Source organism: Astatotilapia calliptera, chromosome 23 (genome assembly GCF_964374335.1).
Source record: "Astatotilapia calliptera chromosome 23, fAstCal68.1, whole genome shotgun sequence".
In the NCBI taxonomy this organism is placed as follows: Eukaryota; Metazoa; Chordata; class Actinopteri; order Cichliformes; family Cichlidae; genus Astatotilapia; species Astatotilapia calliptera.
The window spans coordinates 42,346,689-42,369,253 of record NC_137443.1 but is presented as its reverse complement, the minus strand read 5'-3'; the positions used below and the strand labels follow the sequence as shown (position 1 = coordinate 42,369,253).

Sequence of the window (22,565 nt, the reverse complement as noted above, 5' to 3'; positions counted from 1 at the left end):
TAAGCACGTTTAATGTCCATTTTCAACATTTTCCAGCACATTACCATAAAAAGGATGCATATTTCACTTCGCATCACCTGAGTAAGACCACGTGAAAGGCCAAATGAATAAGTCTTCTCATCAGATATTGATGCTTCCTTCTTATGTGACACAAAAAACAGGAGGAGACAGATCTTTGCTTGTGTTGTTTTTTAAGTTCATTCATTCAAAACTAACTGTAAGACGCTTAACTACATTGCAGTCTGTGTTATTGTTGTAGACCTAATTATCACCTTTAAAGTGTTTGTGCTAATAACATCATGTAGAGTAAGACAGGCATAGAGAACAGCACTGACTGGGAGAGGCTTTGAACACATGACATACTCAGATCAATTCAACACTTTAGACTTTAAAAATGCACAAGCGTCTTTCAAAAACCCATTTATTTAATCTATCATCATTGATATTATTATGTACAGTTAGAATGTACTGTTCATCTCCCTTAAATAAACAGGCAGCCTTAAAGTGTGAAATAGTCACTTGTCTACTGTCTCAGTGGCTGATAGTGCCCCACAGGCCTCAATGTCAGCTCGAAGCCATTATGTTTCAATTGTTTAATGATAAACAGATTTTGAATGAAAGCGAGGAAACTTCGCTAGCACAAAAAGTGCCTATTCTTTCTTCCCATATGGTTCAGTCATATTACCGTCATTTCCCCCTAAGCTGTTCCCAAAGACACCAGGTTAATACTTGAAAAGGCTGCAGCGATACACAAAAATATCATCAATATTCTGTTTACTTGGTGACAACGTCGCTTTTAGCCTTCAATCAGAAAGCCTGACGTTGGCTAGTTAAGCATCGGGCTAACGTTTAACGCTTTCACTTGAGGGAAGTAACTCGTATTACTGCTACTGCTGTGTAATCTTGGTTCAATTCACAGCATATTCTACAAGTTACCCTGCAATAACTAACTGTTAGAATAGCGCCACCGTATTGTATCGCACTGAGTGCACTTCAATCCTTTATCCCGCGAGTTTGCTAGCTAGCAAAATAATAATACCAATTTTAAACAAATAACATGTGTAACGTACACACTCGAGAAAATTATTTACTAGTACTTACGCAAACTCCCCCGTTGTGAAAACGTACAAATCCTTCTTGTATTTTTCGTTTTCCAGCAAACACTCATTAAAACGGCCTCCAGGCACATTAGCGCACTCACCCCCGACTGATCAGGGAGGGGGTGGGGGGTCACACACTGAAACAGACTAACGTGCAGAGGTACAGCCCAGGCAGACAAATGTTGCTTTTAGACTTTGCGACTCGTTTTATTTCTCTATCTGATAAGAAAACTATTCAATCAGATAGTTCTTTGTGGTGAATGAAATACGGTTACAGTTTCAAGAAGTTTTAAGCACCAAATCCGAAATCCAAGCACTGCAATATTAAAACCCAATTCAATTTCTTGTTTGCTCCGAAATCTACGACATGACTATATACAGAAAAGCTTGACGTGGTATGCAAAAAAACCCCGAAGACAATACAAATACAAATACATGAACAAAAAATGTTTTAACTGTCAGTTATGTCATTTTAAAATTTTCCAAAACTAACATTTTCTTTGATTGACTGATATTAAATTGATTAGGGTCAAGTTTACTGTGAACAATATTACACAAACAAGCACGTGTGTGCGCATGCGCACATATTAGAATCCCTTCGATCGCTTCTCATATGTGCGCATGCGCACATATTAGAATCGCTTCGATCGCTTCTCATATGTGCGCATGCGCACATATTAGAATCGCTTCGATCGCTTCTCATATGTGCGCATGCGCACATATTAGAATCGCTTCGATCGCTTGTGACGTGATAACTTTGCTTTGATCCTTTCTGACGTCATAACTTTGCTTTGATCCAAAACCTATAAATAGAAGCGCTCACCTGTTACTTTATGCTTAACGGACGTTGACCTGCAGCAACTAAAACCCTTTTGAGAAGTTTTGAGAGCAATTTACGAGAGAAACCAAAACAAGTTCAGTTTTGTTTCTCACCAATTCACAGCGCAAACAGACACATTACACCATGTCAGCCAACCCATCCTTCGGCTCAGATGAGCTTGGAATATCTAAAGGGACCATTTTGGGAGATCACCACATGGTGGAGGCTTTCCTTGGAGAAGGAAGCTTTGGTGTTGTAACCAGATGTCGCGATACAAAAAACAACAAAACTGTTGCTGTTAAAGTCAACAAGAGCGACCCTGAAATTCTGCTCCAGGCAAAACTGGAAATTTTCATCCTGGAGCAGCTACGACGCTTGGATCCAGACAGGTGCAACATTGTGGAATGGAACGGCTATTTCCTCGATGGAGAGCGCATTTGCCTGAATTTTGAACTCCTCGACCAAAGCCTGTCAGACTACATAGGGGACCGGAATAACCGAGGTCTCCCAATGAGAGAAATCAGGCCAATTTTGCATCAGCTCGCAAATGCTCTATTCCACCTGGGTTCTGTGGGAATAGTGCATGCTGACCTCAAACCTGTCAACATCATGGTTGTGAACCGCAGTGAGTCTCAAGTCAGAGTCAAACTTATAGACTTTGGCATCGCATGTAACACCTCTGCAGTGATTCCTGGTGACTGTGTGGGGACAATTGGTTATTGTGCACCTGAGATTATGCTTGGCACTCCATATGATGAAGCAATTGACATGTGGTCTCTAGGGCTGGTAGCTGTGGAGCTTGCTACAGGGGTGCCTCTCTATCCTGGGGAAGACGATTATGACGTTTTGAAATTCATAATTGAAACCCAGGGTCAGCTACCAGATCATCTCCTAGAGTCTGGCTTGTACACTGACAGCTATTTCATCGAGGATAACCACAAGGAACAGCGCTGGACATTTAAGACCCCAGAACAATTTCAATATGAGACAGATTATCGATCCAAGGAAACTCGATCGATAAAACTTAAGTGTCTCGATAACCTCGAACAACTGCTGAAAGTTAGGCGAGGACCGGAAAATGGCCAATCATTATTTGTAAGGCTAATCAAAGAAATGTTGGCCTTGGATGCAAATCAGCGCATAACACCCTCGGAGGTTCTGAAGCATCCCTTTTTCCACCCTGGCCTCTCAAGGACAACCCCCTGCACTGACATGAATAGTACAGGGGGAGAACTCCTTGTGCTCTCTCAGCAGCCTTCAAGCTGGAAAAGTCATGGATCGCAAAAATTCAGCTGCAGTTTCCAAAACTCAGTTGAATTTCCTCAAAAAGGAGACATCAACACCTCAGCCAACCCATCTGCCTCTGAAGATGATCTTCAAATAACGGAAGGGACCATTTTAGGAGATCACCACGTGGTAGAGGCCTTCCTTGGAGAAGGAGGCTTTGGTGTTGTAACCAGATGTCGCGATACAAAAAATAACAAAACTGTTGCTATTAAAGTCAACAAGAGCGACCCTGAAATTCTGCTCCAGGCAAAACTGGAAATTTTCATCCTGGAGCAGCTACGACGCTTGGATCCAGACAGGTGCAACATTGTGGAATGGAACGACTATTTCCTCGATGGACAGCGCATTTGCTTGAATTTCGAACTGCTCGACCAAAGCCTGTGGGACTACATTGGGGACCGGAATAACCAAGGTCTCCCAATGAGAGAACTCAGGCCAATTTTGCATCAGCTTGCAAATGCTCTGTTCCACCTGGGTTCTGTGGGAATAGTGCATGCTGACCTCAAACCTGGAAACATCATGGTTGTGAACCGCAGTGAGTCTCCCGTCAAAGTCAAACTCATAGACTTTGGCCTCGCATGTCCTGCTTCTGCAGTGATTCCTGGTGACTGTGTGGGGACAACTGGTTATTGTGCACCTGAGGTTATGCTTGGCATTCCATACCACGAAGCAATCGACATGTGGTCTCTGGGGCTGGTAGCTGTGGAGCTTGCTACAGGGGTGCCTCTCTATCCTGGGGAAGACGATTATGATGTTTTAAAATTCATAATTGAAACCCAGGGTCAGCTACCAGATCATCTCCTAGAGTCTGGCTTGTACACTGACTGCTACTTCATCGAGGATAACTACAACAAACAGCGCTGGACATTTAAGACCCAAGAACAATTTCAATACGAGACACATTATCGATCTAAAGAAACTCGATATATAAAACTTAAGCGTCTCGATGACCTCGAACAACTGCTAAAGGTTAGGCGAGGACCGGAAAATGGCCAATCATTATTTGTAAGGCTAATCAAAGAAATGTTGGCCTTGGATGCAAATCTGCGCATAACACCCTCGGAGGTTCTGAAGCATCCCTTTTTCCACCCTGGCCTCTCAAGGAGAACCCCCTGCACTGACATGAATAGTACAGGGGGACAAAACCTTGTGCTCTCTCAGCAGCAATCATCGTTTGGGTGGCCAGAATTCTAGGGGAGCTAGAAATTCTTGTGGAAAAAAAGCCCAAAACAATAACATCAACAAAAACAACCAATGAATGTGGTCTTAAACTTGGGCACAATTTGGCTTGAAATCCATCAACTAATCTCTCAATATTCAAAGCGGAGCAGCAGACAACTTACCATCACATCAGTCCTTCAATCAGACCTACAACAAACGTCTTCAGTCTCTCACCCCAACCGGTCGCAGCAGATGGCCGCCCCGACCTGAGCCTGGTTCTGCCGGAGGTTTCTTCCTGTAAAAAGGGAGTTTTTCCTTCCCACTGTCGCCAAAGTGCTTGCTCATAGGGGGTCATATGATTGTTGGGTTCTCTGTATGTATTATTGTAGGGTCTACCTTACAATAATACATACAGCCTTGAAGTGACTGGTGATGTGATTTGCTGCTGAATCAATTCGGAACTAATTGGAAATCTGGATATTAATTAAATAAACCTGCTTTGACCATCAATTAATTGTTCTTTGAAATTCTTTATAAATATATAAATATAGTGCCACTCTTCTACTGTTTAAATTGCAACTGTTTCAAACTGACTAATTTATTCATACACTTGAGCATAAACACACGCACAGTAAATGGCCTGTATTTGTACAGCGCTTTACTTAGTCCCCAAGGACCCCAAAGAGCTTTACACTACATTCAGTCATTCACACATTCACACACACATTCACACACTGGTAATGGCAGCTACATTGTAGCCACAGCTGCCCTGGGGCGCACTGACAGAACATTGCAGAACCTTCAGCACCTCGTATGAAAAATATTTGACTGTGTGTATGCTTTTAGCGCTGTTTGGATTTGAGAAAATCTAAAATAAATTGAAATTTGTCTTTAGAAATTGTTTTATACATTTCAGTGGTATATTATGCATACAATAGGACATCTATTTAGATTTACATCTTCCACAGAAAAAACTGCACATTACTGAAACTTAGTATACTGGACTTTGTTGTTGTCCCACACAGGTTCAATTTCGAGTGGTAGATGGCTCAGTGCTCAGTCAACCAAGATTTTATGATAGTGGGCACAATGAGGTAGATAAGCTGCTTGTAAACAGTACTTTTATGCTCTCTTTTTCCATTTGGATAAGAAAGAAAGAACCAGGAAACAAAGGCAAACAAATAATCTCTGCCTTTATCCCAGATTCACATTATAGGAACAGCTGCTCAATGACCACTGTAGTCTTTGCTTACTGCATTTTTATCTACATCTATGCAAAGTGATCCACTACACCTACTTTTACAGTTAAATCGTTTTATGAGCACTCATGCCATTTTAATCTGAGTTTCTACTCAAATACAATCAGTAAAGAAAAACACAGTCTGTGACGTTTGTTTTGAAGGAAAAGGTATTCCCTGCAAATGTTTATCTGTGTGAGACTATTCAGAAAACAGTAATTTTCAGCTACTGTATAGCTCTGTGTAAATAATCATTCTGTACATTCGATAATCTTTAATCCTACAACTGTTTACAACTTGCATAGTTCCCATTTCTGTATAGCTGTATATCCCAGATTCTGTAAAGTTATTTATTTCATATTCTGTATAGTTTTTCATATTTATATCCTGTTCATATCCTGTACATACCTTGTACTCACTACAGCCTGTACATACTTATAGTTATAGAATATTCACAACATACTTCATACCGTGTACATTATAACATACCATAATAGACCCATTTCTGTAATATACTCACATATCTATATTATTGCTAATATATATTGTAATATATCTATATCACTAAAGAACTTCTGGATGGATGCAAACTGCATTTCGTTGCCCTGTACCTGTGCATGTGCAATGACAATAAAGTTGAATTCTATTCTATTCTATTCTATTTTGTTTTATAGGTGAGACACTTGGCCTCTTTTTTCCTTGTTCTACGTTTGTCTTTTGTCCGATTACTCTGGAACACAAGATGGAAAACTGATATTCTCATGTTAAAAATATAGAAAAAGGATTTTATCACCCATAAATGTTAACTTCTCATGCCTCTTAGCACAAGCAGGAGCAGAAGCGCCCTCTGCAGTTTGTGTGTGGGAGTGCAAAAGCTTACAGCACCTGGTATTCCCAGGCGGTCTCCCATCCAAGTACTGACCAGGCCCGACCCTGCTTAGCTTCCGAGATCAGACGAGATCGGGCGTGTTCAGGGTGGTATGGCCGTAAGCGAAAGCAAAGCTGTGAAAAAGACCTTTTATTGGTGGCAAATGTCTCACAGTTTGATCTATATTATTGTGCTAAACTTCATATGTTACAGCGACAACATGCAAACCTTCGTTATTAACTGCAGCTTCAAATTGAGCTGCAAAAATGCTTTTCCCGCAGTAACATCACGATAAGAAGACATGTTCGTTGATTACAGCACAGTGTTAAAGTGACAGAGAGCACACGGTGTGTTGGGTCGATTTGGAAGTCCAACATTTTTGTCGTTTGGACATTTTAACTTAAATATAGAAAACAAAAACGTAAGCGTGTATGTGTCATTACAGCATGTATAAAAACGCCGTTTCTGAGCTGACCTTTCGCTTGCGGCCATACCACCCTGAACACGCCCGATCTCGTCTGATCTCGGAAGCTAAGCAGGGTCGGGCCTGGTCAGTACTTGGATGGGAGACCGCCTGGGAATACCAGGTGCTGTAAGTTTTTGCACTTACACACACAAACTGCAGAGGGCGCTACTGTTTAGTAAGAAACTTCATGACCTCTCTTCTAATTTTTTGCTTGTGTACCGTTAAAAAATTAAAACAACAATCATCTCTGCAGCTTATTGGAGACACCTTTGTGATTCTGTTGTAGAGCAGAGCAGAGGCAGACATTTGATACACCCGGGGCTTAGCCCTAAAGGGTAGTATGCATCTGGGACTTGGGGGGTGGGGGGGAAGAAATGACTGAAAGATTAATTGGCTCTGTTTTGAGTTCATATTCATATAGGGAAAAATATATCACATGTGCAGGACACCTTAAAGTAGTTTTTTAATTAAGCAGCAAGGCAGAACAAAGTCGGGGCTGTATCAAGACACGAGGACTAAACCCCAATTCAACCAGACCCAGAACTGATCCGGAATTAAAACAGGACTACAACAGTTCAGAAGCAGGACTACTTAGGATTTAACCAAGACAGAACCAGAATCAGAGCTAGATGATAGTAGCACTAAAAATCATCATAGACCTGCACTACACTTATTTTTTAATTCTACCAAAGTCCACTATTTAGATTCAGAAAAGTTTAGATAATTATTTAACCTTGTTGTGCAAACAAGCCTGCAAAACTTAATAAATATAGAATTTGAAAAATAACAAACCTAAAAAGAAACACTAGGTACGAGATACATGAGGACCTATGATACGCTGATACTTTTGGTAAACAACCATTTGACTAACATGTGTGTCTCACCTGCTCTTGTTCATCTCTGTTCTGTCCTCTCTCTCTCTCTCTCCCTCCCTCTCTCTCCCTCTTTGTGCTGACAATCAAACCAAACACCAACATCATCAAATATACAGTTGAAACCAGATATTTACAAACTCTTCAGATAAAAACAAAAACACTTTTTTAATTGTAACATCAAATCAGACTAAATGTTTATTTTTTATGTTGATAAATATAAAAAACATATTTGTTAACTTTAAGAGTAAAGAGAGAAACTGTCTGTATTTCTTAATTGTAAATGGCACCAAATTGTATTCAAATTGAGCCACACTTATGGAGCTCCACAATTCTTTTCCAGGTGTTTTGGTTGACATCTCTTGATGTTCCCATGTCACAGAAACAGGCTCTGTGTTTTGACTTATATGCATCCACAGGTGTGCCACCAACCTATCAGAAGCTTCTTCAGCTCAGAATGGAATCGTCTGGAGTTTTCTTATTAATTAACAATAAACTTAGTGTATATGTGCTCCTAAATTTGGTGAAAGTGATAAAAAAGAGACAGCTCTCTCTCTTTAACTAATTCAAAATATATTTCAATATTTATTTATGCAAAACAAAACAAGTTTACTCTAAATTGATGTTGTACAGTAAAAAAATGTTCTTGTGTTTTCCATAAAGTGTATGTAAATATCTGGTTTCAACTGTGAATGTACTGCTGTGTATTGAAATTCCTTTTGTTTTGCATAGAAATATACTGAACAACATCCAAAGCATAATATATAAAATAACATCTACCAGAGTTTTTCTTTGAAAGAAGCTCCTTATGTCCAGTCTTGTATATCAGTGCATAACTGAAACCGATTTATTTAGCCGTGGAGGGAAACAACTGAAAATATGAAATAAACACACATGTAAGCTGAGACTCTCTAAAGAAACAGCATTGTTGTTGTTCGGCTTTTCATTTCACCTTTTGTTGATTCACTTGAAGAGCAAGTAACGTAATATGGGTCAAGTGATCAGTTTGATATCAATCTTTTGTGATGCACCGTCATATTTGTACAGTACGAATGATTTCCTTTGGAACCTGGTCAAACTTCAGTTCTCTGTCTGCCTCGCTGCGCTTCTCCAACAGCGCACTCGCAGGCAGCAGCTGCCCCGCCCCCTCGCTCAGTGCCTGAGCTGGGATCATACCAATATTAAGGGGAAAAGTTCACAGCAAATGTCTTTAGTGGCAGGAAGGATCGATTCTTCACCAATAGTGAATGACTTTTTAGCCTTAGCAATACGGTTAGCCACCAAGTATGATGCTCTCAGTGCACTTGTATTTGTTGTTGTGGAGGCCCTCAGTAATGGCTTCTGTCCCTGTTGTTCCTGCTTTTTTCTTTTAAACTAGTCCAAAGGCTTGTTTTTTAATGTCTCCAAGTGACGAAGCAGTTTTGAAGGCTTCATTGCCTCATTGGAGAGCTGGTCTCCACATATATTATGCAGAGCGGGCTTGGTGCATGGGAATCACTTGTTGCAATATATCCACTTGTTGTCTGTTAAATGCAGCTTTCTTTTTCTTAGTAGTTGTCATAGACTCTTCTTCTGTCTCCTCACTGGGCCTTTTTTCCTTTGCAAAGAAACCCTCCAAAGACATCTGTTTTTTACTAATTTTGCTAGTTTGTGGGTTTAATATTAACTAATGTATCTTGACATGCGTCAAGAGTCAGTCATAGACTGAAGTAACTGAGAGAATTCAGTCTTTTTCCAAATAAAACACTGTTCAGAGTCGGATAATAAATAAAACGGAAATAATGTAAGTTATTTATTTTTTCTGTGCGGTACGAGCTTCAACTCTCTTGACCCGGTACCAAACGACTCAAGGCCTGGCCCGTGGCCCGGGGGTTGGGGACCGCTGCTATAGACTACAGTGTACGCTCTACACCTACTTACTGGTTTTTGTTGCACCAGTCTGCATCTCCCAATTACTTTGTGTGTTTCGCTTACAGCTCCGCACCACCCAGGCGGCAAAAAATGTGCATGTTCTTTGTGATCTCGTAACCAATGCCCTCTGCCGTCAAAGTCGAGAATTAGTTAATGGGCATCATGTGACTAGTGGAAGCCAGATCCTTTTATTTAGCAAAATTGGGGTTAATAGTTAAATGTTATTGTTGAGGGGCACAGACAGCACATGTACACAGATTAAAAAATAGTAATGCCTCAAGAACAGGGCTCTTGGGACGTCCAAGAGGAAAGGGGCAAATGCTCAAGCCCCCTCCGTTATGGCAACGACGTTTAGAAATTTTGTCTTTTGGACATTTAGAAAAGTCTTAGAAATGAATCGCATGCCAAAATGAAAACAAAAAAATTGGATGACATTAAAAACAAAAGAAACAAGAGACAGGGCGCTGAATAAGAACTTGTCAGCTTGTGAGTCTTGTAACTGGTGATGCTCCAAATGTTAAAAAAATAAATATATAAAAACCAACAAACACCAAAAAGTGACTTTTATTATATGCTTATTCTGTGATCAGATAAAAAATATTTTATTAGAAGCAAGCTGGATCTAAGAGATTATTTCTACACAGCATCCTACAGTCAGTACAATTAATATGTCGGTATTGGTGGGATGAATATAAAATTCCCTCATCAGAAGGAAATAATAGTTTTATGTTATTTCATGTAACGTGTGAAGAAATACAGGTTGATCACATGTTAAAAAATGTATATACTTATTGCTAAGACAGACTCAAATAAAAACTTATAATGAAGAAGACGTTTCCAGCGACGTTTAGTTAGAGCTGATGCTAAATGTTGCTCTTTTGTTATCTCAGAAATGTAAATTTGTGGGTACAGAAGTAGAGCGCATGGGGATTTTTCCTATAGTTGCATTATTGGATTCAAAGGTCATTTCATCACCATAATAGTGCACAGGTAACTTTCCTTCACATTTGACCACAACTATTCTGTTAGTGAGAAGTGTGCCTTTATACTGACACTTGGGTTTCCTGGCTGCATTGTTCTTTAGGTCACATCTAACAATGCGAAACTTTGCTACACTCTTTGTCGTGCCATTCGTCTGATCATATCTTCCTTGACCGTTACAAATGGCTTTGACCTGTTTGTAATCACTGAGGATGAATGTGTTAACATCCTTACATTTGTTTCGATCAGCATATATTTTCTTTTTTTTCATTTCTGTATCACATTTTTTCACGCTCATCTTGGCATCTACATGCTGTCGTCTAAACTTTTCATAATTTGTTTCATTCAGTCGCTTCTCAATTCGGTTGGGTTGAAGATTGGCTGGTTTTGAGAGTCCAGTAACAAAGGGCAGCACAAGCAGCAAACAGGTAAACATGATCCTCATTGTTTCCTGGAGAGAGAAAAACAGGAACATTTTCCAGATCAAGAATTTAATGCAACAAAAGCGTCATCACTGTAGTGGCAGAAGTAAGTATTTGATCCCCTGCTGAATTTGTAAATTTGTTCCCTTATGAAGAAATAAACAGTCTCTATTTTTTGTGGATGTTTTATTTTACTGGAGAGAGACAAGAACACCAACAGAAACAAAACACAATACATGATTTCTTTTCACTGATTTGCATATAATTGAGTGAAGTAAGTTTTTGATCCTCGACAACCCAACAAGAGTTCTGGTTCCCACAGACTGGATTACAGTCAATCAATCAGTCCATTACAGATACTCCCAATCTCAGTTTATTATGTGTATAAAGCACACCTGTCCACAGTACCAAATTCTTCCATTCCAACTCCATCTCCACCACCATGGGAAAGATTGAAGAAGTGTAAAAGGATTAGTTACTGAGGTCTACTCGGGCAAGGGACCTCAGGGACAAGAAAAGTCATGGTCAAGACCAAAGACCTCTTATCTTGCTCCATGTAATATCTTGGCTCATGGGGTGAGGATAATCATGAGAAAGGTGTTGGATCAGCCCAAAACTACAGGCCAGTCTTAAGTTTGCCAGTAAACATCTAAATGATTGAGAGAAGGTTTGGGGGGAAATGCTGTGGTCATTTGAAATCAAAAACTCTGTGGCATGAACTGAGCCCACTGTGTTTGGAGGAAGAGAAATGCTGAGTGTAACCCACAGAACACCATCCCCACTGTCAAGCACAGAAGTGGAAACATTATACTGTGGGGCGCCTCGCCACATTGAGGCGGCCAGTAGATGGAGCCATGTACTGCAAAATCTTGGACAAGAACCACTTTCTCTCAGGCAGAAGACTGAAGATGTGTCATCGATGGGTCTTCCAGCATGACAATGGCCTAAAACATACCACTAATGCATACTTTAGGTGTGGCTAAAGAAGAAGCACAAGGACATGGAGTGGAGCTAAGGCAGTCTCCAAACCTCAGTCCTGAAGAAAATCTGTGGAGGGAGCTGAAGCTTAAAGTTACCAAACAGCAGCAAAGAAATCTAAAGAATTTAGAGAGTTTGTGGAAGGAGGAGTGGAAAAAAAATCCCTCCTGAGATGTGAGCAAACCCAGTGACCAACTACAAGAAACATATTACCGCAGTGCTGGGCAATAAGGGTTTCTCCACCAAGTACTAAGTTGTGTTTGAGATCAAATACTTACTTCACTCAGTGACATATAAATCAATTTATTTTAGCAAATACATTTTTTATTCAATTTTGGTTGATATTCTGTCTCATTACATCAAAATGAAAATACTTAAAAAAATTAGAGACTGTTCACTTATATTAAATAATCAAACTTACAAACTCAGCAGGGGATCAAATGATTATTTCCCCCCAGATAATAGCTTCTTTTTATGACCATCTTTTCTCTTTTTTGTCTTTTTGAAAAGCTGCTGGCCAACAAAGTTTTATTCATAGATGTTTTTTGCATTAGATAAATTTGCAAACTGAACTCCACGCTTCCAGAACCTCTCAGTTTCTTTGGCAGAGTTTACTTTTCATTTTTAATGGCTTGTTGTTTTTTTTATTGACTTATATAGAAACCCACACAAGTTTAACTTTAAAAACAACTTATGTAACAAAAAAATGAACCAACTTAATGGATCAACATAAATAAAAGGATAATTTCAGTGTTTTTCATCTATTCTTTATGGAGTTTTTCCAAAACATTTTCAAACGTTCAGATCTGTCTTTTATTTTCTTGTTTTAACATTATACATGGTGAACTAAAAACCCTGGAACATGGTTTGAAACATTGAAGGCAGCATGTTTCGCTTTTTGGCAGCTTTTATTTTGAAACTGCAACACTAAGCAGTACTTCTCCACACCTGTGGTGCACGCGCTGCGCAGACCCCGTCGGGCATGCGCGGCAGAGGAGGGGGCTGACTTGAGCAGAAAGCGCGGAGAGACAAGTCGAAAGGAAAAGACAGACGAGCTCTGATAAAGCAAAGCAGACAGAAAGAATTTACCTGAGCTCTCTGCTGGACAGGTAATTACCGCAGTTTGGTTTAATATTTTGTTTTAAACAGTGTAACTACGAAGCGAACATAAATACAGGTGATATATTTTCATACAGTTATGTTCCAGTCGGGTTAATGTTTGTGTGTCCTCACCGTAAAGACTGCAGGTTATTGGAAAGTGCCTGAAAATATGTCTGCAAAGCACCCCTCAGTTGAAATATTAATTTTGGCTCGCTATCTACTCTAGAAAATAATTTGCGCGTCTACGTCGCCATTTACGGTTCAATGTGTGGCCGTAAGCAAGGAATTCCTGGTGCTTGAGGGTCATCTAGTAAACGCCAACCATCATTTAAAAATAACCAAAAACAGCTGTCGTTACTTTAATGTAGTCTTTTAAATCATTAAATGATAAAATAAAGAAAATCAAAATCAATATAACAGCTTCAAAAAATTCAACATCTAAACCAGTCATTTTTTTCTTCAGTAAATATTTTGAAACTTATCAGAGGCACTGGAGGACATGTTGAACAATAATATTGTGTACGTTTTTTAGAGTATTACTGGATATTTTTAAAACAGGCAATTTTAATCATTTACTTACATATGGTAGATATGGTAAACAAGTGAAAATGAACAACAAATTAAGTAATTTAAATAAATTTGATGATTTGTTAACTCTCAGTTGATGAGTTCATGAGGTGTATCTAAAGGCAACTTCTCTACTTGCATCCACACATTGAACCTTACAGAGGGAAACGGTCATTGCACTCAGTCATGACAACATTCTTGTTAAATGTAATTATTATATTAGAAAGTTATGAAACTTTTAAGCAAACTTTTCCAAATGAGGACACTTACCGTACTTTTTGCTTTACTGATCAGTGGTTGGTTGATTAACCTGCAGGAGTTCAGGCACGAGTCAGTCGTCTGGAACAGCAGGTGGTGAAGATGTCTTCAGTAAATGAAATGCTCTAAAGGGGAATTAAAATTGAACATTATTTGAACATAAATAAAAAAAGATAGGCCTCTGCCTGTGCATGCACATTTCTTATTCACGATATTCATGGTCACAGAACCCAGATGATGCATGTTTTAAAGCCCATATCTGGTTAGTGAATGTGAGTATAAGTGTGGCAGGAGATCGAGTTATTCAAAATAAGCCTGTTGTCTATAAAAGATTTTAAATATACAAATAAAAAGTTCTTACCAAACAAGGAGTCAAGATGAGCAGAGACCAGGTCTAGTGCAGCTCAGCTGTTATTAAATTCTACCTGAGCAGGTTGGAGCTCATTTGTGTCACAGACAAGTAAAACTTTGGGGGCTTCAGCTTTTAAACATTTCAGCAGCCCCACCTTAAATTAACTAGCATCAGTGTCTACATCACCAGCCCACCAGTTAGCACTGCTCTGTTTGTGGTTCAGAACATGCTGCAAACATGATGTGAGGACCAGTGACAACAGGTGCAGATGCAGGTTGTCTCTCATAGCTCGCGTTACAACAATTGCAGCTATTTTTTTTTTCAATTCAATAAACCACATGTTTTAAAAATAAGTAAATAAAAAAATATTGACATTTGTGAAAAAAGTGCAGAAACGGCCTTTTGGCTTAGTTTTTGTTAAGGCAAGGCAAGTTTATTTGTATAGCACAATTCAACAACAAGGTGATTCAAAGTGCTTTACAGAGACATTAGAAACAAGAACAAATAAAAAGCATGATTTAAAATTGATTAAAACAAGCAAATAAACTAACTAACTAATTAACAAACAAACAAAACAGTATATAAAATCAAAACAGATAAAATCAGAACAGTAGATAAAATCAGTAGTTAAATGTAAGTTTTGAAATTTAAGCTTAAAGTGTGGATTTGGTGCTTTATTCAAATGCAGCTGAGAACAGGTGAGTCTTCAACCTGGATTTAAATAAACTGAGTGTTTCAGCTGATCTGAGGCTTTCTGGGAGTTTGTTCCAGATATAAGGAGCATAAAAGCTGAATGCAGCTTCTCCGTGTCTGGTTCTGACTCTGGGAACTGATAAAAGACCGGATCCAGATGACCTGAGGGATCTGGATGGTTCATACTGGGTCAGGAGGTCATTGATGTATTTTGGTCCTAAACCATTCAGAGCTTTATAGGCCAGCATCAGAACTTTAAAGTCTATCCTCTGACGGACAGGCAGCCAGTGTAAGGACCTCAGAGCTGGACTGATGTGGTCCACTTTTTTGGTCTTAGTGAGGACTCGAGCAGCAGAGTTCTGAATGAGCTGTAGTTGTCTGACTGATTTTTTTTAGGTAGACCTGTAAAGATGCTGTTACAGTAATCAAGCCTACTAAAGATGAATGCATGGACTAGTTTTTCCAGGTCCTGTTGAGACATCAGATCTTTTATCCTTGAAATATTCTTGAGGTGATAGTAAGCTGACTTTGTTATTGTCTTAATGTGTTTTTCTAAGTTTAGGTCTGCATCCATCACTACACCCAAATTTCTCGCCTGGTTTGTGGTTTTTAGATGTATAGATTGAAGTTCTCTGGTGACCTGTAATCGTTTTTCTTTGGCGCCAAAGACTATTACCTCAGTTTTGTTTTTGTTTAGCTGGAGAAAATTGTGGCACAACCAGTCATTGATTTCCTCAATGCATTTACCAAGAGCCTGTACAGGGCCTCGGTCTCCTGGTGACATTGTGATATATATTTGTGTGTCATCTGCATAGCTGGGATAGTTTATTTTGTTGTTGTTTATAATCTGTGCCAGTGGGAGCATGTAGATGTTAAACAGAAGGGGTCCCAAGATGGAACCTTGGGGAACTCCACATGTGATACTTGTCTGCTCAGATGTGAAGTTACCTATTGATACAAAGTATTTCCTGTTTTCTACGTATGTTTTGAACCAGTTTAGTACAGTTCCTGAAAGACCTGTCCAGTTCTCCAGTCGTTTGAGTAATATGTTGTGGTCAACTGTATCAAATGCTGCACTGAGATCCAGTAAAACTAGGACTGACATTTTTCCACTGTCTGTATTCAGACATATGTCATTAAACACTTTGGTCAGAGCGGTTTCAGTGCTGTGGTTCTGTCTAAAACCTGACTGGAAGGCATCGTAGCAATTATTCTGTTTTAAGAAGTAACTGAGCTGTTGAGAAACTGCTTTTTCAATGATCTTACTTAAAAACGGGAGATTTGAGATCGGCCTGTAGTTGTTCATTTGTGTCTTGTCAAGATTGTCCTTTTTCAGTATAGGTTTGATTACAGCAGTTTTTAGTGATTCTGGAAACACACCTGATAATAAAGAAAAGTTGACGATCTGTAACAGGTCTGACTCTAAAGTCTTTGAGACCTTTTTGAAAAAACTTGTTGGCAGGACATCTAAACAGCAGGAGGAGGAGTTCAGTTTACCTAAGATGTCCTCCAGGTCTTTGCTGTTAATAGGTTGAAACTGTTTCATGGTGTTTAAACAGTTTTTTGGTGGACACAGTACATATCCTGGATCTGCTGTTGATGTACCAATTGCTTGTCTAATTTTTTGGATTTTTTCAGTGAAGAATTTGGCAAAGTCATTGCAGGCCATGGTCGAATGAAGTTCAGCTGCCACTGACACAGGAGGGTTTGTTAGCCTGTCAACTGTAGAAAATAAGACCCGAGCATTATGGCTGTTTTTAGTGATGATGTCAGAGAAGTAGGACCTCCTTGCATTCCTCAGTTGTAAATTATAATTGTGAAGTTTCTCTTTATAAATGTCATAATGAACCTGGAGGTTTGTTTTTCTCCATCTGCGCTCAGCTTTCCTACACTCTCTTTTTTCTTTTTTCACCAGTGTGGAGTTTCTCCATGGAGACTTTTTCCTTCCAGAGATAACCTTCACCTTAATGGGAGCAATAGTGTCCATTACATTTAACATGTTAGCATTGAAGCTATTGACGAGCTCATTGACTGAACCTTTGGACAGGTCAGGTGTTAATGGGAAGACCTGGTTAAAAATTGCACTACTGTGTTCAGTTATACACCGTTTTGTGATCACTGTTGTTGATATATTTGTGTGGGCTGAGATTTTACTTTCAAAGAAAACACAGTAATGATCAGACAGGCCCACATCAGACACAGTAACCTTTGAAATGCTCAGGCCTTAAGTAAATAATGGCACGGTGTAATATATCACGTGTTGTTATTCCCCTGATGTTGTATACACCTAATTTTAAAGTGGGCACTAAGACTCTATTGTAGAGTCTGACAGCAGCTGGAAAGATATCTGAAATTTCTCCTCGCACACTGTTGTTGCAGCAGCGTGTCACTGTAGGAGCTGCTCAGTGCTGCTAGGATGACCTGCATGTGGTGGGAGGTGGGTTTTTGTTTTATTTTTAATATCCTGTCCTATCTGCCAGCTTTTGCAATCAGAATTGTGACCTGAATGCATTGTGGTGCAGAACACATTTTGCTTTTGCAAGATCAGCTACTTAGAATCTCTATAGGCTCCTCTTGTTCAGGTGACTATGTTATCTGTTTATTTATTCATTTCTATTTGTGTTATTTCAGTTATTACACTGGTATAGTATGACTATGTCACCTGCAGCCTCCAGCAGTACCAGTTACCTGAGACCACACATCTCAGCGACGTGTGCGTGCCCATCCCAGCAGGGGAAAGAGGGAAGCCCCAGCTGTCCCAGCAGAACACACCATAAAAGATGATTGATGTCACCCCAGAGTCATAGACGGTCTTCAGAAACTCCAAAACAATTGAATCTAGGCTTCTAGGTGTCCATCAGGTGTGATGTCAGAGCCACCAGCCTGCAGCTGTTGTTCATTTACATCTGCCTAATTTATCATTTATCCTCAGCACAATTTTCAGTTCCCTTGCCTGAAACTGGACAACATGTAAAGTCTAAATTCAAACAAAGGTTGGGGAAACCTGCACTGAGCCGAGACAGAAGAAGTCTGAAGTCGAACTCGGATGAGTGACAGAGCGTTCCTGCTACTGAAAACTCTACGTCCAGATGAACAAAATGAACTTTTCGGGGCAGGTCCCCAGATGTTTTCTCTTCTCAGAATCCTCTTCACAGATCGTATCTCTTTTATCTGACATACAGTCATGTGGAAAAGAGTGTTTTCATGGGAATCTATAGAGTACTCTGAAAAACTAAGCACTGTACATGAGTGAGTAGCTTGCAGAGCCACCTTTTAGCAGCAGTAGCGTCACCAAATTGTTTCTATATGACTCTTAGTCTCCATTCGCCTGACGTTTCTTTACATCGTTTTGTCAGTTCATTGAGGTTTGTGGTATTGTTTATGTAAAGCCCTCTTAAGTTCCCAGCACTGTTTTTCAGGTTGAGGTGTGGACTGTGACCTGGTCATTGCAACACCTTGATTCTGTTGTAGCTCTGCTGATGTGCTTGGGATCTTTGTCCTGCTGCATTACCAAAACTCAGTTTTGACTGTAGACTACTTGGTATACAAGGGAATTCATGGAAAACTCAATGACTGCAAGGGCCCAGGTTCTGTAGCTGCAAGACAAGCTCAAATCATCACCCCTTCACCACCATGCTATATATATATATATCTATATATATATATATATATCTATATATATATCTATAGATATATATCTATCTATCTATAGATAGATATATCTATAGATATATATATACAAAAAACTTGAATCCTACAGTGTTTATTTATCGGATAAAATAAGTTAAATGTCACCGTTATTATTGTCCAGCCGGAAACAGGCCAGGGGTGTCCAAATTCAGAGTCTGCGTCCACCTGAGGACCCGGCCTTCGTGGTCTAAGTGGGCTGGGTCCTCCAAAAGCCGGGCAGACCGGAAATGAGCAACTGTGAAATTGGACGGTCTAGCCTTCAGAATTACGTCACGAGGTCTCTCGGTGGAGTGAAACTCAGGTGTCTGCTCCTTGCTATCTAAAATATAACCGGACGCTGGCGTAAATTTTTGACCATCTCACACTTCTGTTTAATCAGTTTTCTGTTTGACGTTTATTCAGCTGTGTGAAAACCCCGGAGGAATCCTCCCGAGGGATTAATAAAGTTTTATTTAATCTCATCTAATCTAATAACTTTAATCTCAGCCAAACCGATTTACTCACGAACAAATAAAACCCAATAACAAAAACATGTTTCAGTTATTTAAGTGACTTATATATCATGTTTAACCTGAGTAGCGAAAGACCGCGGGGGTTTGAAAACGATGTTCCAGGAGTTTGCTGTTCTCCCCGGCTCAGATATTTGAAGTTTACACAGCTATATTGTCGCCTGAAAATATGTTAAAAGTTTATTTTGTGACCCAGAAAGAGTAATAAGAGTAAAATTAAAACTAAGTAGCTGCAGTAGTAGTATTCATTGTTGGAAACTGGAATTGGCTGGGCCAATCTGGGATATGGTTTTTCAATTTTGTTGTCCGGGTGGAAAATCGGGAGAAATTGGGGAGAATGGTGGCTCCGGGAGACTTTTGGTAGCGGCACTGAAATTCGGGATTCTCCCGGAAAAATCGGGAGGGTTGGCATGTATGCATGTGAATCAACATTGCAGTTATTGTTGACAGCAGGCCTAAAATTTTATGATATTGGATCATGAAACTGTCCTCAGATATTAAATGTAAATGATTTGTTGCTGCCACAGGATTAGTCTTTCCTGCTTTGGTTTTGATGGAGCTGATGGTCTGTAGGAACAATGATATTCTCCTCAGAGAGGTGCAGTATAAAACAGGACTTTCCTGCATTAAAAGACATCCAGCGTAGTGTTCTTACTCTACCTAAATGGATCTGTTACATTAGTAATATATGGGAGTTGTATTTAAGTCCTTTCCACATGAGGACACTTACCTTATTTTGTGCTTTACTGATGAGTGGTTGGTTAATCTGCAGTGGTTGAGGTATGTGTCGGTCGTCTGGAAGAGAAGGTGAGAAGACGTCTTTAATGAATGTAATGCTCTGAAGGTGTCAGTGATTACTGTGAATTCATAGTAAAACTGGATTTCAATGAAAAGTTTATTTAAATTTGAGCATAAATCCATAAATTTGGTGTGTATAAATATACATAATATAAATAAAACATTCTTACCAATTGAGGAGTGAAGACTCGATGAGCAGAGATCACGTCTGGTGCAGCTCAGACACGCAGTTCTGTCACAGAAGCAGAAGAACTGACACTTGGCTCTGGAGGCTTCAGTTTTTATACATTTTAAGTAGCTCCAAAAATAATCAAGACCTACGTCACTAGTGCACCAATTGTAACACACTTCTCTTTTTGTGGTTCAGAAAAACATTGCAAATGTGAGGAGAAATGACCACAATAGCATGCAGATGTGCTTTGTTATTCACAGCTGAGTCCTGCAAGCAGTTCCTGTGGCCAAACTATTGACAATGTCTTTAAATTATTTTTCTTTACATAAATAAACTGAGTGCACCTAAGAATTGCAGGCAATTGCTTTTCAGATTTACATTTCAAATAAGGATCCAAATGCAGACACAACAGAGAAAAGGGAAGAAAAAGGTATTTAATTAAAACAAAAGTCAAGGCTCAACACAGGCACGAGAAAAACTAAATATTCCAAAATTAAATAAGGACATGAAAAACACACAATGGACTGGAGATACAACTTCATATGGCATAAATTTCTTATTGAAAACTAATTTTAAAAGACTCCTAAAATGTAAAATAAAGACACTAAAATCATCAAATAAGAACCTCCAGCAGGTTAAGTCTCAAACACAACTGAAGATGAACACACCAGACCCCCAGGGGCTCTTACTGTTACAGTCCACCCTTTTTGTTCAGTTCAGGAAATCCTGTATTATCCAGTTCTGTATTTCATAGCATTACCAGGCCACTTTCCCTGTAAGAATCCATTATCTCTCTTTACTCCCAGCCAGTTGTCTGTCAGAGGAGCACAGGTGCCATCTCTTACACTTTGTAAGTGATAGTTGGACACAAAAGAAACCTTTGATAATAACCAAACATAATATCTGTGTACTAATAAGCAAACACAATGATCTTTCTTTTACTTTTTACACATGAACACAAACCTGACGAAACAAAGCAAAGATGAAAACCAGCCCAAAGTGACTTTAAAGCGATTGCCACAGTGATTCTACCATAGAAACCTGTACAGGTAGAAACAGAGGCTGCAGTCTGACTGCCCATAACTGTCTTTCCTTAGGGATTATTAAACTATTCTGATTCTGACTGATTGTTACCTGTTGAGGGTCAGGGTCTGGCTGGTTGGTCGGAGTCAGCATGCACTCAGCTGTATCATCACTCTTCTTTGTTAGCTCTTTACGTTAGCATGTTGTCTGTGCTGTTGGTTTGATTTTGTTTTGTCTGTCTGCCTGACATGCAGATTACCGAAGATCATTTCTTAAGCAACAATTAACAACATCATTGTAACAGTAACGTAATTAGCAAATTTAATACAGGATTGAGTTAGATTACTGCATTATTAAAAAATGTAATGAGATTACAGTAACAGTTTGTAACACATTCCTTGTGCTCAGAACATCTTTAACATGAGTTTTCAGGGGACAAAGACACAAACAAAACAAACATATGACACACAAATAGTCAGGTCTGTTTTTTACAGATGCAGAGCAACACTAACATCTGCATTCACTTCTACTCAGTGAGCAATACACATATTATTAAAGTTATATGAAATTATGAACTTCTTTACCTTTTGTGACACTAATTCTGTCAGAAAACAGTGGAACAGTTAGATCAACAATTTAATTCTGAAATCCTAATCTTTGAAAAGCAACACTGTTAAATCATTGAAAAGATTTAATTGTGCATGTCAATACAAATGTGACCTAGGGGTTTGACTGTCTGGTTATAGCTACATGGGTTTCTTTTAGCTTGCAGGTCTTTCACAGAAGAACAAAAAACACCCCTGAAGGCTCAAGATTTCTGATGGTCAGTGCAACCTCACACACTAAGTTCGTCTTACCATCAGATTTCAAACAATTGAAACACAGTAAGTTATTGTTTTGTATGTGTCATGATGATAGATTCATTTACGGGTATCACAATGCTCATATCTGAAAGTAAACTGTGATATATATGTTGCACACTTGGACAAATGACACTTCCAGGCATGCATGAGTTCAGAATCGTTCTCTTTACTTGCTCATTTGCAACTGCAAATACAAAACACAAGCACTTCAGTTCAGCGTAGCTGCACTCTGCAGGCTATCTGTGCAGTAGAACACACAGGACCCCAAAGCTGCCCGATTCAGTGCCTGCGTGAGCGCCACCCGTGGGAATCATCATTGATCAGAATATCCTAGCTGGATTGCCAGTTATCACAGTATGTGTCAGAAATAGTAATAAAGAACTGAACGCATAACATAACAATGATAAGAATGCATGAAATTATGGAGAGGGGGGG

The 22,565-nt window shown here is 39.3% G+C and overlaps 2 long non-coding RNA genes and 2 other non-coding genes across 4 annotated transcripts; 1 reads left to right on the top strand and 3 right to left on the bottom strand.

Annotated features, from left to right (window-relative positions):
- Positions 1–6,479: 6,479 nt before the first annotated feature.
- LOC113018517 (5S ribosomal RNA) lies at positions 6,480–6,598 on the bottom strand. Its single transcript, XR_003271807.1, has one exon. It is a non-coding gene; the product is annotated as a 5S ribosomal RNA (ribosomal RNA).
- A 356-nt stretch (positions 6,599–6,954) lies between these two features.
- Positions 6,955–7,073, top strand: LOC113018519 (5S ribosomal RNA). The gene has a single exon (XR_003271808.2). It is a non-coding gene; the product is annotated as a 5S ribosomal RNA (ribosomal RNA).
- A 3,196-nt stretch (positions 7,074–10,269) lies between these two features.
- LOC145424302 (uncharacterized) lies at positions 10,270–16,009 on the bottom strand. Its single transcript, XR_013905331.1, has 3 exons — positions 14,392–16,009; positions 14,043–14,155; positions 10,270–11,155 (listed from the first exon to the last, which is right to left on the bottom strand). It is a non-coding gene; the product is annotated as an uncharacterized LOC145424302 (long non-coding RNA).
- Positions 16,010–19,546: 3,537 nt separating this feature from the next.
- LOC145424301 (uncharacterized) lies at positions 19,547–22,059 on the bottom strand. Its single transcript, XR_013905330.1, has 3 exons — positions 21,379–22,059; positions 20,243–20,304; positions 19,547–20,069 (listed from the first exon to the last, which is right to left on the bottom strand). It is a non-coding gene; the product is annotated as an uncharacterized LOC145424301 (long non-coding RNA).
- Positions 22,060–22,565: the final 506 nt, after the last annotated feature.